Genomic DNA, 17,512 nt, shown 5'->3' with positions numbered 1-17,512 from the left:
GGAGCGTTGAATGAACTCCAACCATCCTCTAGCTACAGGCTTGAGGTCCAGTCTTCTTAGTTGGACTGGCTTGCCTTTGGAGTCTCTTTTCCATTGAGCTCCTTCCACACATATGTCCATAAGGACTTGGTCCAACCTTTGATTAAAGTTGACCCTTCTAGTGTAGGGGCATTCATCTCCTTGCATCATGGGCAAGTGGAATGCCAATCTCACATTCTCCGGACTAAAATCTAAGTATTTCCCCCGAACCATTGTGAGATAATTCTTTGGACTCGGGTTCATACTTTAATCATGGTTCCTAGTGATCCATGCATTGGCATAGAACTCTTGAACCATTAAGATTCCGACTTGTTGTATGGGGTTGGTTAGGACTTCCCAACCTCTTCTTCAGATTTCATGTCGGATCTCCGGATACTCATTTTTCTTGAGCTTGAAAGGGACCTCAGGGATCACCTTCTTCTTTGCCACAACATCATAGAAGTGGTCTTGATGGCTCTTGGAGATGAATCTTTCCATCTTCCATGACTCGGAGGTGGAAGCTTTTGTCTTCCCTTTTCCTTTTCTAGAGGATTCTCCGGCCTTAGGTGCCATTGATGGTAATGGAAAACAAAAAGCTTATGCTTTTACCACACCAAACTTAAAATATTGCTCGCCCTTGAGCAAGAGAAGAAAAAAAGAGAAGAAGAAGAAGAAGAAAATATGGAGGAGAAGGAGGAGTGTGGGTTCGGCCAAGGTATAGTAGAGGGGGTAGTGTTGTGTGAAAATGAAGTAGAATGGAAGGGTATATATAGGGAGGGGGGAGGGTAGGTTCGGCCATTTAGGGTGGGATTGGGTGGGAAAATGGTTTTGAATTTTGAAGGTAGGTAGGGTTTATGGGGAAGAGTGGATGGATGTGAGTGGTGAAGGGGGTAATTGGGAAGAGAGATTGAGGTGATCGGTGAAGGGTTTTTGGGAAGTGTGACATGGGGAAGAGTGAAAATAGGATTAGGAGGTAAGGTGGGAATATAGTAGGTGGGGATCCTGTGGGGTCCACAGATCCTGAGGTGATCCTGTGGGGTCCACAGATCCTGGGGTGTCAAGGAATTCCATCCCTGCACCAAATAGGCATGTTAAATGCCTTTGCACATCATTCTGGCGTTTAAACGCCGAGTGGTGCACATTCTGGGCGTTCAACGCCCATGTAAAGCATGTTTCTGGCGTTGAACGCCAGTTTCATGCTTGTTACTGGCGTTCAGCGCCAGCTTTTTCTTCTAGGCACATTCCTGGCGTTCAGCGCCAGAATGTTGCTTGTTTCTGGCGTTCAGCACCAGATTCATGCTCTGTTCTGGCGTTGAACGCCAGCCAGATGCTCCTTACTGGCGTTGAACGCCAGCCTGTGCTTCCTCCAGGGTGTGATTTTTCTTCTGCTGTTTTTGATTCTGTTTTTAATTTTTATATTTTTTTCATGACTCCATATGATCATGTACCTAATAAAACACAAAATAAAAATAAAATAAAATAAAATAAAAATTAGATAAATAAAATTGGGTTGCCTCCCAATAAGCGCTTCTTTAATGTCAATAGCTTGACAGTGGGCTCTCATGGAGCCACAAGGTGATCAGGTCAATGTTGTATAGTCCCAACACCAAACTTAGAGTTTGGATATGGGGTCTTAACACCAAACTTAGAGTTTGGTTGTGGCCTCCCAACACCAAACTTAGAGTTTGACTGTGGGGGCTCTTCTTGACTCTGAACTGAGAGAAGCTCTTCATGCTTACTCTCTTTTGTCACAGAGGGAAGGCCATGTGCCTTAAACACAAGGTAGTCCCCATTCAATTGAAGGACTAATTCACCTCTGTTGACATCTATCACAGCTCCTGCTGTGGCTAGGAAAGGTCTTCCAAGGATGATGCATTCATCCTCTTCCTTCCTAGTGTCTAAGATTATGAAATCAACAGGGATGTAAAGGCCTTCAACCTTTACTAACACGTCCTCCACTATTCCATAAGCTTGTCTTAATAACTTGTTTGCCAATTGTAATGAGAACAAGGCAGGTTGTACCTCAATGATTCCCAGCTTCTCCATTACAGAGAGTGGCATAAGATTTATCCCTGACCCCAGATCACACAGAGCTTTTGCAAAGGTCATGGTGCCTATGGTACAAGGTATTAAGAACTTGCCAGAATCTTGTTTCTTTTGAGGTAGAATTTGCTGAATCCAGGTATCCAGTTCACTAATGAGAAAGGGAGGTTCACTTTCCCAAGTCTCATTACCAAACAGCTTGGCATTCAGCTTCATGATAGCTCCTAAATATTGAGCAACTTGCTCTCCAGTCACATCTTCATCCTCTTCAGAGGAAGGATAGTCTTCAGAGCTCATGAATGGCAGAAGGAGATTTAATGGAATCTCTATAGTCTCTATATGAGCCTCAGATTCCTGTGGATTCTTAATAGGAAACTCCTTCTTGCTTGAGGGACGTCCCAGGAGGTCTTCCTCATTAGGGTTTTCGTCCTCCTCATCCCTTGTGCATTCGGCCATATTGATTATATTAATGGCCTTGCACTCTCCTTTTAGATTCTCTTCTGTATTGCTTGGGAGAATACTGGGAGGAGTTTCAATGACTTTCTTACTCAGCTGGCCCACTTGTGCCTCCAGATTTCTGATGGAGGATCTTGTTTCACTCATGAAACTGAAAGTGGCCTTTGATAGATCAGAGACTAGATTGGCTAAATTAGAAGTGTTTTATTCAGAATTCTCTGTCTGTTGCTGAGAAGATGATGGAAAAGGCTTGCTATTGCTCAGCCTATTGCATCCACCATTGTTAAAGCCTTGTTGAGGCTTTTGTTGATCCTTCCATGAGAAATTTGGATGATTTTTCCATGATGAGTTATAGGTGTTTCCATAAGGTTCACCCATGTAATTAACCTCTGCCATGGCAGGGTTCTCAGGATCATAAGCTTCTTCAGAGGCTGCCTCTTTAGTACTGTTGGATGCATGTTGCCATCCATTCAGATTTTGAGAGATCATGTTGACCTGTTGAGTCAACACTTTGTTCTGAGCCAATATGGCATTCAGAGCATCAATTTCAAGAACTCCTTTCTTCTGAGGTATCCCATTATTCACAGAATTCCTCTCAGAAGTGTACATGAATTGGTTGTTTGCAACCATGTCAATGAGTTCTTGAGCCTCTTCAGGCGTTTTCTTTAGGTGAATGGATCCACCTGCAGAATGGTCCAATGACATTTTCGAAAATTCAGATAGACCATAATAGAATATATCTAATATGGTCCATTCTGAAAACATGTCAGATGGACATCTTTTGGTCAGCTGCTTGTATCTTTCCCAAGCTTCATAGAGGGATTCACCATCTTTTTGTTTGAAGGTTTGAACATCCACTCTCAACTTGCTCAGCTTTTGAGGAGGAAAGAATTTATCCAAGAAGGCTGTGACCAGCTTATCCTAAGAGTCCAGGCTATCCTTAGGTTGTGAATCCAACCATATTCTAGCTCTGTCTCTTACAGCAAAAGGGAAAAGCATGAGTCTGTAGACTTCAGGATCAACTCCATTCGTCTTTACAGTCTCACAAATCTGCAAGAACTCAGTTAAAAACTGGTAAGAATCTTCAGATGGAAGTCCATAAAACTTGCAGTTCTGTTGCATTAAAGCAACTAGTTGAGGCTTAAACTCAAAATTATTGGCTCCAATGGCAGGAATGGAGATGCTTCTTCCATCAAATTTGGACGTTGGCTTTGTGAAGTCACCAAGCATTCTCCATGCATTATTATTATTTTCGGCTGCCATCTCATTCTCTTGTTCGAAAATTTCTGAAAGGTTGTTTCTGGATTGTTGTAATTTAGTTTCTCTTAGTTTCCTTTTCAGAGTCCTTTCAGGTTCAGGATCAATTTCAACAAGAGTGCCTTTTTTTCTCTGTTCCTGCTCATATGAAAGAGAAGAAAACAAGAAAAGAAGAGGAATCCTCTATGTCACAGTATAGAGATTCCTTTGTGTTAGTAGAAGAAGAAAGGGAAGAAGAATGAAGAAGAGTGGGTTCGGATTTTTTTAAATGAAGAGAGATGAAGAGTAGTGTTAGTAATTAAATAATTAAATAAAATAAGAAAAGAGAAGGAGAATTTCGAAAATAATTTTGAAAAAAGGGTTAGTAATTTCGAAAATTAAAAGATAAGATAGAATTAAAATTAAAACAATTAATTAATTAAAAAGAATTTTTTTGAAAAAGAGAGAGGTATTTTCGAAAATTAGAGAGGGAAAAGTAGTTAGGTAGTTTTGAAAAAGATAAGAAACAAACAAAAAGTTAGTTAGTTGATTGAAAAAGATTTGAAATCAAATTTGAAAAGATAAGAAGATAAGAAGTTTAGATAAGATATTTTGAAATCAAATTTTGAAAAAGATAAAGTTTTGAGAAGGATAAGATAAAAAGATAAGATAAAAATTTTAAGAAAAAGATATTTTGAAAAAGATTTAATTTTTAAAATGACTTAACTAACAAGAAACTACAAGATAAGATTCTAGAATTTAAAGATTGAACCTTTCTTAACAAGAAAGTAACAAACTTCAAATTTTTGAATCTATCACATTAATTGTTAGCATATTTTCGAAAATTGGTATAAAAGATAAGAAAAAGATTTTGAAAAATAATTTTTTTTAAATTTTTGAAAATAAGGAAAAAAATGGAAAAGATATGATTTTTGAAAAAGATTTTGAAAAGATAAGATTTTTAAAATTTGAAATTTTGACTTGACTTGTAAGAAACAACTAATTTTGAAAATTTTTGACCAAGTCAACCCAAAATTTCAAAAATTTGGGGGGAAATAAGGAAAAGATATTTTTTTTTATTTTTGAATTTTTAATGAGGAGAGAGAAAAACACAAACATGACCCAAAACATAAAAAGTTTGGATCAAAACACAAGATGCATGCAAGAACACTATGAATGTCAAGATGAACACCAAGAACACTTTGAAGATCATGATGAACATCAAGAACAAAATTTTGAAAAATTTTTTATGCAAAGAACACATGCAAGACACCAAGCTTAGAAATCTTTAATGCATGGACTCTAACAAACAAAAAATGCATATGAAAAACAACAAACAACACAAAGCAAGAAAACATCAAGATCAAACAAGAAGACTTGTCAAGAACAACTTGAAGATCATGAAGAACACTATGAATGCATGGAATTTTCGAAAAATGCAAGAAAATTTTTTTAAAGCATGCAATTGACACTAAACTTAAAAGTTGACTCAAGACTCAAACAAGAAACACAAAATATTTTTGATTTTGATGATTTTCTAATTTTTTTATATTTTTATTAAATTTTTTTTGAAAATATAGTTTGGAAAAACAAAAAATAAAAAGAAAAATTTTGAAAAAGATTTTTGAAAAGAAAATTACCTAATCTGAGCAACAAGATGAACCGTCAATTGTCCAAACTCGAACAATCCCCGGCAACGGCACCAAAAACTTGGTGGACGAAATTGTGATCACATCAATGTAGTATTCTTTGTTGTTGTATGGAATCATTATTATGGCACTTATGTGTGGACACAACTCCGTTCAACTTAACCAGCAAGTGTACTGGGTCATCCAAGTAATACCTTACGTGAGTAAGGGTCGATCCCACAGAGATTGTTGGTATGAAGCAAGCTATGGTCACCTTGTAAATCTCAGTTAGGCAGATTAAATGGTTATGGGTTTCGAAAATTAATAATAAATAGAAAATAAAAAGGGATAGAAATACTTATGTAAATCAATAGTGGGAATTTCAGATAGGCGTGTGAAGATGCTAGAATCCTTTCGAATCTCTACTTTCTTATTGCTTTCATCCAATCCTTCTTACTCCTTTCCATGGCAAGCTGTATGTAGGGCATCACCATCATCAATAGCTACTTTTAATCCTCTCGGGAAAATGGTCCTATGCGCTGTCACTGCACGGCTAATCGTCTGGAGGCATCACCCTTGTTGATAGCTACATCCCATCCTCTCAGTGAAAATGGTCCAAATGCTCTGTCACAGCACGGCTAATCATCTGTCGGTTCTCAATCAGGTTGGAATAGAATCCATTGATTCTTTTGCGTTTGTCATCACGCCCAGCCTTCAGGAGTTTGAAGCTCGTCACAGTCATTCAATACCGGAATCCTACTCGGAATATCACAGACAATGTTAGACTTTCCGGATTCCCAGGATCCTACTCGGAATACCACAGACAAGGTTAGACTTTTTGGATCCCCATGAATGCCGCCATCTATATAGCTTATACCACGAAGATTCTGTTGAGGAATCTAAGAGATATGCGCCCGGCCTAGAGTAGAACGGAAGTGGATGTCAGTCACGTGCGTTCATAGGTGAGAATGATGATGAGTGTCACGGATCATCACATTCATCAAAGTGTTGTGCAACGTATATCGAGATTTGAATAGAAAGTAATAATAATTGTATTGAAACTTGAGGTACAGCAGAGCTCCACACCCTTAATCTATGGTGTGCAGAAACTCCACCGTTGAAAATACATAAGTGAAAGGTTCAGGCATGGCCGAATGGCCAGCCCCCATGGTCTAAGGACTATGCACCCCCAGATGTTCCTTAGATCTAAAGTGATCAAAAGATGACTAATACATTAGTAAAAAGTCTTATTTATACTAAACTAGCTACTAGGGTTTACATGAGTAAGTAATTGATGCATAAATCCACTTTCGGGGCCCACTTGGTGTATGCTTGGGCTGAGCTTGATCTATCCACGAGCTGAGGCTTCACTTGGAGTTGAACTCCAAGTTATAACGTGTTTTGGGCGTTCAACTCCGGATCATGACGTGTTTCTGGCGTTTAACTCCAGACAACAGCATGTACTTGGCGTTCAACGCCAAGTTACGTCGTCAATTTTGGAATAAAGTATGGACTATTATATATTGATGGAAAGCTCTGGATGTCTACTTTCCAACGCCATTGAGAGCGCGCCATTTGGAGTTCTGTAGCTCAAGAAAATCCATTTTGAGTGCAGGGAGGTCAGATTCCAACAGCATCAGCAGTCCTTTTGTCAGCCTTTTTCAGAGTTTTGCTCAAGTCTCTCAATTTCAGCCAGAAATTACCTGAAATCACAGAAAAATACACAAACTCATAGTAAAGTCCAGAAATTTGAATTTAACATAAAAACTAATGAAAACATCCCTAAAAGTAGCTGGAACTTACTAAAAACTACCTAAAAATAATGCCAAAAAGCGTATAAATTATCCGCTCATCATGCATGCAGGCAGAGCTTATTGATCCAACCATTCAAAAACTCCCTGATGATACACAGCAGAATCTGCAGCTCAAACCTCCCTTGGTAACAATCAATAAAATTCCTCCTGACATCAAACCTAAGTTTGGTGTTGGGAATGTATCATCTACCAAGGAGGAGGTTCCCAAAAAGAAGAAAGTACCCAGAGGATGGAGAAACAAAAAGATCCCCACTGAAGGTTTCTCCTCAGGAATGAAGGTGGTGTTAAACAGCAATCCAGCATGGGTTTATACAGTAATCAGAATCCTCTCTCTAGAGCATATTGAGCTACATTATGGAGACACAGGAAAGAAGTTTAAAGTAAGGGGTGAAGAGCTGAGCCCCTATGATCCTCCTCCTTAGAGGAGCTGACCGTCAAGCTAGTGACGATAAAGAAGCACTTGTCGGGAGGCAACCCGATAATTTCGTATCCTCAGTTATTTTTTGTAGTAGTAGTTTTCTTACTTGTTTGATTTTTACTGAGTACTTACTAATTTTATGATCATGCAGCTATTTTATCACAGGAACCGAACACCTCAACCTCTATATATATTTAAAAAAAATGCATACGACGCGCAAGCGTCACTGACGTAAATGTGTCAATCATGCGTGAGTGAAAAATAAAATTTGACAGAGAGTTGAGCGGAAATGGCACCGAAACCAAGCCTTTAGCACAAACAACCCACGCGTACGCGTACTCCACGCGTGCGCGTCGTCTGTAATTTTTGCCATTCACGCGGGCGCGTCCCCGACGCGAATGCGTGACCTGCAAATTCGACGTAAAAGAGTGTTTGGGCAGAGAGTTGTGCTGGCTTGGGGCAGGAAGTGTGCTTAAAGCACAAGTTAGACCACGCAGACGCGTGACTGACGCGTTCGCATCAGTTACACATATGGCCATCCACGCGATCGCGTGTCGTACACGAACGCGTCGTATGAATAATTGGCTCCCAAGCCATGTGAACAGAGAGTCGCGCGGGCGCGCGGCTGCCTTCGCGCGAATCGTACAAAATTCAGGGCACGCGGACCCGTGCTTGCCGCTAACGCGTCATTATGAAGAATGCGCGACCCAAGCGTATGCGTGCCATACGCGTACGCATCGCTTGCGCCGCCCAGTTTTCTTTCTCTCTCTCTCCCAATCCTGATTCTCTCTTATTAATTTATCCTTTTATTTTTCTCTCCTCATAATCTTTGTCTCTTCTATTTTCAGTTCTTCTTTGCTTGAGGACAAGCAAACCTTTAAGTTTGGTGTTGTTGGACGCTGCGCTTACTGGTTTTCTGGCACAAAAGGGAGGTGAATCATCTTCACTAAGGAACACAACCTGAAGAATAAAGCGACCGCTAGGATAACTAAGGTGGTTGAGTTCCTTTTATTTTTTTTCCTCCCCACTTTTTTCTATGTTATGTTCTGGCTTTCTGCTATTTTGCTTTGTTTGTTGCATGATCTTTTATTAGTTAGAATTCTAGGACTAGTTTCCCTTAATTGCTTTAATGCTGAAAAAATGTCTCATGTATTACTCACTAAGCTTGAATTCAAATAATTTTTTTTTAAAATGTATTGCATGAGAAATTGAGTTAATTTTAAGAATAGTCTGATTTGCTTAAAGGTTGTGGTATTTTTTGTGATTTTTGAATGCATGATATGAACAGTGCATATTTGAATTTGAATCCAGGGATGTTAATGTATAAGGAACAGGAATTTAGAGAATTATTATGACTTCTCTGAAATAAACAAAATAAAATTTATTCCTTGAAGCAAACGAAAAAAATTAGATAATAATTAATAAATAAAAGTAAGGTCCAAGGCGCTGAGCATCAATGACTAGGGAGGTCAGACATGATTAAAAGCTCAAAGAGTTGTTTCCCTAGTCATATGCTTGTGGTGTGATTGTGTCAAGTAATCCTTGAGATAGAACACTTAGAGTCGAGACCAAGTGCGTTTAACAGAGTATGCCAAAGGCTTTGAGCACCACTGTCTGGGAGTAACTGAAAGAAAAATCAGAACTCGAAGAGAGTTTCCCAGTTAAGTGCTTATGGTATTTCTATGTCAAGTAACTTTTGAGACAAAACATTCAAAGTCACGGATAGGCTCAAGGTGCAAAGCACCAAAGAAAAATAAATTAAACTAAATTTTGCTGTGTTCAAGGATTAAACTGAAATATAAAGATCAGAGAATTCATAATATTATCCGGATTCTAATTCCGAATGACAATAACATTCTTGATTCAAAGGAGAGTGAGATGCCAAACCTATTCAGGATTGTAGTTGTAAACCCCACTATAAGAAGAGACACGAGCTTAATCGAACTCTCACTCTCATGCAAATTCACATCATAAGTTTATCTTAGTTTTGGTTGCTGGAGGACAAGCAACAGTTTAAGTTTGGTGTTGTGATGCGTGAGCATCTTGTCTATCTTTTTCTAGTGAATTTGCACTTAAATTGTTGAGTTTAATTAAGAATTAATTATATTTTAGCCACTATGGATGCTATTTTGAGTCTTGGGTAATTTTAGTTATTTCAGGTAGCATTCGGCTAGATTTGATGGAGTTTCCGCAGCACAAGAATCAAAGGAGATGGCTGCGAGGAGCGACGCGCACGCATGCCTGACGCGTGCGCGTGATCTGGAAGTTTTCACAGCGACGCGTGCGCGTGACTGACGCGTACGGGTGAATTGAAGATTTGCTCAGTGACGCGGACGTGTCAGCGACGCGTACGCGTGACTGACGCGTACGCGTGACGTGCGCGATCTGCAGAATTTACAGAAATTGCTAACATGGATTTTGGGCCACATTTTGAACTAGTTTTCTGCCCAGAAAACACAAATTAGAAGCTACAGAATGGACAAATCAAGTGGTTCCCATCCATCAGCGGAAGACTTGTTAATTAATTCGAATTTAAATTCAAATATGATTTTGAGGAAAAGATATTATTCTTAGACAATAGAGTTTAAAATTTATTAGGATCGAAGAAAAAAGAGGAACTCTGTACGTTTAGATAGGGACACATATTGTTACCAGAATCCTTATTTTTCTTCTCTGAACCATGAGCAACTAATCCTTCATTGTTAAGGTTAGGAGCTTTGTCTATTTTCATGGATTGATTCGTTTGATCTTTTTAATTTAATTCATGTCTTGATTTATATTTCAATAATTGTTTTCGTTCTTTATTTTATGAATATGGGTGGAACGGAAGTATAACTCATGTTCTAATTGAGTTCTTGTAAACTTTGGAAAAGCTCTTTACTTGAACAACAGCTTGAAAACATATTATGCTAAATTTTTAATTGTTTGTATTTAATGGGATACGTGACATATAATCCCCTTATTTGTGGATAATTAGGATTCTTTTGGCATATAAACTAGAAATTGATCATCACCCTCTAATTGGAATTAATTAACCAAGGGATTGGCAATTAATGAATTTTAGAGGAGACTAGGAAGGTCTAAAGAATTAGGGTCTAGTCACATATAGTTTGCCATGAAACTAAATCTTGCATGATTAAATTAATTAGTAATAAAAGTTAATCCGGAAAATAGATAACTCTGAAACCTTAACTGCTTTCTCAATACTTTATTCTCAACTTATTTATCTGCCTGTCTTTAATATTCCAAATTTGCTGTTTAATGCTTTTTGAATATCTCAAAACCATTTTCTACTTGTCTAACCAAGCTTATCGCTCAATAACTATTGCTTAATCCATCAATCCTCGTGGGATCGACCCCTACTCACGTAAGGTATTACTTGGTACGACCCGGTGCACTTGTTGGTTAGTAGTGTGGGTTGTAAAATACCGCACCAGTTTCGCACAACATGTTTCCAAACTCTTGATTTGAAAAAAAAAGTAAATTGATGTTTTTCCCTTAACCTTGAACAAAACATGTCAGGGGAAAGTTTATTTGGGAAAGGAATAATTCCTGGGCCGCCGTTAACGGCACCTTCTTCCTCACCAAGGTCGATTTTTCACTCTCTCTCTCTCTCTCTCTCTAATATTCATTTTGATTGTCGTTTTTGTTTCTTCAATTGTCGTTTTGTGTTTCTTGTTTCTTTCAGGATGCATTCGAGAGGCACCGCGTGGTCTTCACTGTTGGGACTTCAATTGCCTCCGTTGTTACTGCTTGGACCGGTCTCTTCATTTCTTAGTGCTTTCCATTCATATCATCTGATTTGATTATTTGATTGGGTTCATTGATTGTAAGATTGGTTGATTTCTTGTTTCAGGGTATTCATTGCGCCATTTCCATGATGAAAAGGTTGAACAAAAGCTTGAATCAATTGAAAAAGCTGTGAGTCTTTCTGTATTTCATTTTTTTCTTCTTAATTCTAATTCTAATTCTAATGGATATGTCTATTTCATATGTTTCTGTGTGGCAGATGAAACACAAGCATAATCTGGAACATTCTGAAATCAAAGACATTGTTGGTCCTGGAAGTCTCAGTGTTCCTACTTGTGCCGCCATTGTCGCAACCACCTTGGTCATTGGGATTGTTCCTTCTTTCTAGCACTTAATACCTGTGATCATGCTTTCTGTGGCAATTCTCCGATGTAGCTATTTAAGTCTTGTCAATTTGAATTCACAATAGTCCTTTTTTATTTTTAATGATATGGTTATTCATTGAAGAACAAATGCACAATGGTGCTGTAGGGTATTGTAAGGTTAATTTGTAAGCTGAACTATCATTGCTGTTAAGATTTTGAATGTATTAAAATTTAAAGGATTTGTAGTTTACAAACTTCCTATTTGAATTGTTATTGCTATTTTAATGATATGGTTATGTGACCGATAAAGAGAAGAATAATCTTCCAAGAATTGTAATAGGAACAAGCGGTAATTGGCTATTAGAAATATTGTTATTAGATTAACTGCACACAAAAATCAATAAAAAAGAGATAAGAAGATAAAAAATCAGAAAAGAGAAGAAGATAAAAAAAACCAAGACAAGAATCGGAAACAAAAAAGAAGATACAGAATCAGGAAAAAGAAGAAGAAGAAAGAGAGTCAGAAACAGAGAACAAGAAGAAGATATTATTATAAAAGAAGTGAAAGAAAGAGCAAGAAGAAGATCAACAGTAGAAAGAGAGATCAAGAAGAAAAAAGAGTACCTGGAAACGACGACAAAAAAGTTTAGGTTAAGTTTTTCACAAGAAGAAGATCAAGAGTAGAAAGAGAGAGCAAGAAGAAGAGAGACTATTGGAAACGACGGCAGAAAGCTTAGGTTAGGTTTTTCATAAGATAATAAAACAGGGTAATAGGGGAATAATGAAAAATTACTATGGGCAAAAAAGGGAAAAATTTTTCTTTAAAAATCCCGTGTCCACCTTCTTATTTTCGTGTCCACCAGTGTCCTTCGTTTAGAAGTGGACACAAAAATGAAAAAAGTGTCTCATAGACACTGTGTCCACTGTCCATGTCTCTCTATTCAAACACGTTTTACATATGTATTGTCCATGTCTTTGTGTCCTGTCCACCATAAACAAACGCAGCCATATGGTTGAATGTTTGAGTTACTAGAGAAAGATGTTAAAGTGCCACATCAAATTTGTTTCAAGGATTACCTGAAACGTTGATTTGGGCTTGAATATTAGGTTTAGGTATAGCGTCTGACTTGTGGGGAAGTAAGGATAGTACTTACAAGAGACTTCGATGCTTAAATTAGCAAGAATTTTTGACAGATTTTTAGTAGATTAGAGCATAAATATATTTGAGAGGTGTCCGTAAATTTATAATAAAGTTTATAACCACTTTTTCGAGTAATTCCACCTTTATTCGTGGATAAACGTTCTCTTTATTTTGCGAGTTTGTTAGGATTTATCTTTTAGAAAAGATAGAGATAGTTGGAGAGATTCGTAGAAATAATTATTTACTTATTAGGGGATGATCCTATAAAGACGCTTAAAACGTCTTTTTGTAAAGACGCTTACGTTTTCCATTATTATTGGACGTATTAACGAAGCGGTTATTTTAAATTTCTTAACAAATTAGAATAAAATCGATTTTTTATAACAATAACAATAAATCCATTTTTTTAGAGATTTAATTGTATTTTTAAATTTTTAGGGATTTAAATGTCTACAAAATAAAAAATCAGGGATATATTTATTTTTTTATCAAAACATTTAAAAATATTCAGCTTAGATTGTGTAATTCGATCGGATCAAATCGGGTCTAATAATTATAATGCAAACAATTGAGTTTATTATTATTGCTATAATAAACCGATTTTGTTCTAGTTTATTAAAAAATAAATTATTAACCAGTTTAATAAAAATGTCTACTAATAACATGACATATGTAAACGTCTTTTAAAAAAAAAAATTTTTAGTATCTTTATTAAAGTAATCTCCATACTTAAATAAGCACAAGCTGCCTCTTTTTATTAGTAAAGTCCATCCTCTTAGGTAAATTTTTTATCTTTATTAAGCCTGACTTTTGTGTTTTGAATTAAGGGATGAACAAAATTGCTATTTAAAACAACATTATTTTGTGTTTTATACTAATAAAAAATCAAACCTTTTTTTTTTTTGTTCACTCACAACTGATTTTTTTGCCATGAATTGAGGCCACGGATTTGTTACTCCCACTTTTATGTGGAAGTAAGGTTAATCAACATAAAAATATTTATAAATTAGACCCCTTTTTTGTTTTTGGAAAAATCAATAATTAAAATTTGCCTCTTTGCTTTTTACTTTTTACACATTTTCTTTTTCGTTCAACCAAAAATTCTAAGAGATGAATCAGTTACCTCTGCTAGGGTTTATCATTCATTCTTCACCCTTCCCAGACGAGACAATCCTTTTTAGCATTCCTCCTCCCCCTTCTCTTTTTATATATTGCCGCTTTGTTCTTCTTCTTCACTACTAACTCCGGTCTCGGTCCTTCTCTCGCACCTCTGTCCTTGCGAACTACTATTGTAAGGTTTTATTTTATTTTATTATCTTTTCTATGAAAATTATGTGAATTTGGATGCTCTTGTTCTGGTAGGATTTCATGATAAATTTGAGACTCGATGCAAGTATAACTTGTACCTAACTCAATATTTCCATCTATGTAATGATCTATGTAAATAGACAATGCTTGTCCAGTCAACTGTAACAAAAGTGGGATTTTTCAATGGATTTTTCAATAATTTTTAAGTATCCATGAACACATGTTTCTGACCAATAAATATCGATGAACTATTTAAAATTGTTTCTCTTTAGTTGACAATGGCATAAGATGGTAAGCATTTATGAGTAATGCATTTCATGGCTTTCACTTGGTCTGTGAAGCATCCACCCTTATATCCGGAACATGAAATTTATCATGCAACATTTTAACTGGTGTCTGAAGTTTCGATAATGTTTGGTAGTATTTGATATAATACAAATGTTCTAGGAATACTGGTTTGAAAAAATCTTGAAAATGAGGTGTGAATTGTAGCAAGAGACCTAAATTGCTTGTAAAATTTGTGAAAATTTAGATGTTAGTAAAACGAGAATGATGTTAATATTTCACCTTTAAGATGGTGTAAGATGGTGTTCCTTTTTATAAACTTGTGTTTATTATGATGAAGTGCATGAAGAAGCTAGGTTGCAGTTCCTATATTCTCTAATTGTAAGAAAGTATTGAGTAGCACTTTGTTTCTTGTTTGCATTTCAGAACTTGTACCTCTAATTTTTTCCATCATTATTTTCTTTTTGTGCTTAATTTGTGACATGCTGTGATTTTTAGGATTTTTTGTTTTTGACAGAGGATATACTCATAATCTGAACTGCTTAATGCTATTTACATGCTTTTATCTCCTTTTTGAGAAGCTGCTATTTTAGATTGTGGAGCAAATCTGATATTTCATGTGCTATCTTGGTTTATGTATACCATATGTATAACGTGATGCACTAAAACTAAAAGCACTATGGTTATTACTTGCATTGTATAGCGACGGTGATGATGAATTTTTTGACCGCACAAAGAAAACGTCTTCTCGCCAGAAGCCTGGTGACAACCAATCTATTGAGACTGCTGATACTCTTCTGGATAAAAAAGACGCCATTATCCAGGAGATGAATGAGAAGAAAGAGTTGCTTATAATTGAAAAGAATAAAATGTCATCAGAGTCTGCCAAACAAGATGAAGTTGATGATTCCCTTGATGCTTACATGTCTGGACTTTCATCCCAACTTGGTAAGAGTTATATTTGTTTGTTTTTTCTGGTTGCTTGCTTATATTTGCACATATTCATTGTATGCAATTGTGTGCTTTGATGTGTTTGGAAGTAATACTAGAAAATGAGTTGTCTCGTTCATGTGCAATTACAAGTCTTAAATTGGACATTTCATTAGCACATGTTAGCTTATCCTTGTTGATTTCTTTGTTGCTGTCGGTTCAAGACAAAAGTGTGCAGCTTGAGAAGGAATTGTCAACTCTTTAGTCCGAGTTGGATAGGATTTACTACTTATTGAAGATTGCTGACCCAACAGGCGAAGCTGTCAAGAAAAGGGAGTTGAAAACACAAGAACCCAAATCAAACAAATCTCAAGAAGTTGCCTCTAACATAAAAAAGAAACCACAAGCAAAAACCCAGAAAATCATTGAACCTTGTACTATGGTCGATAACAAGAAACCACTTGTGGAAACCCAGAAAATCAGTGACACTTGTGCAAAGGCAGATAACTCCATACAAGAAGGGAAACCTGGTGGAGATGCAACTATGGATTTGGACAAGTCAGAACCTAGAAGTGACAAAGTAGAGGGTGAGAATGTTGTATACACGGTTCCAAAGCCCCAGTGGCTTGGGGCTGTAGAGGACAGGGTTACAGATGATAACCAACAACCAATAGCCCCTTTGCATGATACGGACGAGTCCAACCAGTTCATTGACTACAAGGACAGGAACAAAATTCTGGGTTCAGGTGATGATGCAAAGATTAGAGAATCTAATATTGAGTCTGCTGCTCCTGGTCTGATTTTAAGGAAAAGAAAACAAGTTGAGATGACGGGTGCAAATAGTAATGATGTCACTCAGCAATCGACTTCTGCTCCTGTGGGTGAAAAAATGTCTGAGGATGCTGTGGCTTTATTATTAAAGCACAAAAGGGCATAGTATGCAACTGATGATGTGGAAAACCAAGATGAGGAGAAAAGGAAGCCTAAAAGAGTGCTTGGGCCTGAAAAATCATCATTTTTGAACGATCAGACAGATGACACATGGGTTCCCCCTCAAGGTAAGCATAATTGGTTTCAATGTCCTTACTATATGATTGAATTGTCATTTTTTCAGAATGTTCATATTTTCCTATATCGTGTGTGCAGGACAATTAGGTGATGGACGAACTTCTTTGAATGACAAATATGGCTACTGAGTAGATTTATGCATAACGTTGCCGATTTCAAGAAATAATGGATATCGAGGGAGGATTCGGAAGAACCTGGTAAGATTCATTGAACCTGCAGAGTTGGTTGGACAACTCATTGACCTGCGTCCTTTTATCAACTAGAAGTGGAAGGATGACGATGAGGTTACTTGGTGTTTAAGTTACAACAGTAGTGTATTTAGCAGACATGGCAAGTTGAGATGCACTTTACCATTGGTACTGCCACAGGATATCAGAATGCTACTAACAAGTGACTTTCTCTTTTTTTTTTTTTTTTTTTTTTTGAAGTACAAAATGGAGTCATTTGGAAAACAATTTTGTTGTTGCCACTGTAAAAGGTTTATTTGAAGTAGGTGTGTGGTATTAAGAGGATTAATGGAGGGCTCCATTGTGATAGGGAAATGACATTTTAATATTTCATCATGTTAAAGGTGGTTTGCAAATTTAGATGCTTATGAAAAATCTTCATTGTTTTCCCATATGCATGAAGATGTTTATTTAAGGAAGGAAAGATGAGTACTTCATCTGGTCTCTGAAATTTCACGAGTTAAAAAGGGCTCATATTCTTTTTCTATTTTTGGTGCAGATAATGTCCACAATAAATTTCATGGAGACTTGTGAGCTGAACTTATTTACAGATCTCTTCCCAAATTCTTGAAATCAATAACTACTACACTCACTAACTAGCAATGCCAAGCTTTATCCCTTGGCTATTTTTTTTTTGAAAGCATCATGGTTGCAAAAGCTACGAAAGCTTCTATCTAGTGTTAAGGTATATACCCTCAAAAATTCCAGTGGGACGAGTGAATTTATATTATCATACCAGACAAGAGTCCTCCTCAAGACCCTGGATGCCTTCAAAGATATATAATGCCACTGAGGAACGGCCTGTATCCCAAACGCATTCGGAAG

General features: G+C 36.9%; 1 non-coding gene and 1 pseudogene across 1 annotated transcript; both read left to right on the top strand.

Moving 5' to 3' along the window:
* Positions 1 to 3,280: 3,280 nt before the first annotated feature.
* On the top strand, positions 3,281 to 3,384 carry LOC130952898 (small nucleolar RNA R71). The gene has a single exon (XR_009075077.1). It is a non-coding gene; the product is annotated as a small nucleolar RNA R71 (small nucleolar RNA).
* Positions 3,385 to 15,422: 12,038 nt separating this feature from the next.
* Positions 15,423 to 17,158, top strand: LOC130962839 (uncharacterized; annotated as a pseudogene).
* Positions 17,159 to 17,512: the final 354 nt, after the last annotated feature.

This window comes from Arachis stenosperma, chromosome 1 (assembly GCF_014773155.1).
Source record: "Arachis stenosperma cultivar V10309 chromosome 1, arast.V10309.gnm1.PFL2, whole genome shotgun sequence".
NCBI lineage: Eukaryota > Viridiplantae > Streptophyta > Magnoliopsida > Fabales > Fabaceae > Arachis > Arachis stenosperma.
The sequence above is the reverse complement of the archived record's forward strand: the minus strand, read 5'-3'. Positions and strand labels throughout refer to the sequence as shown.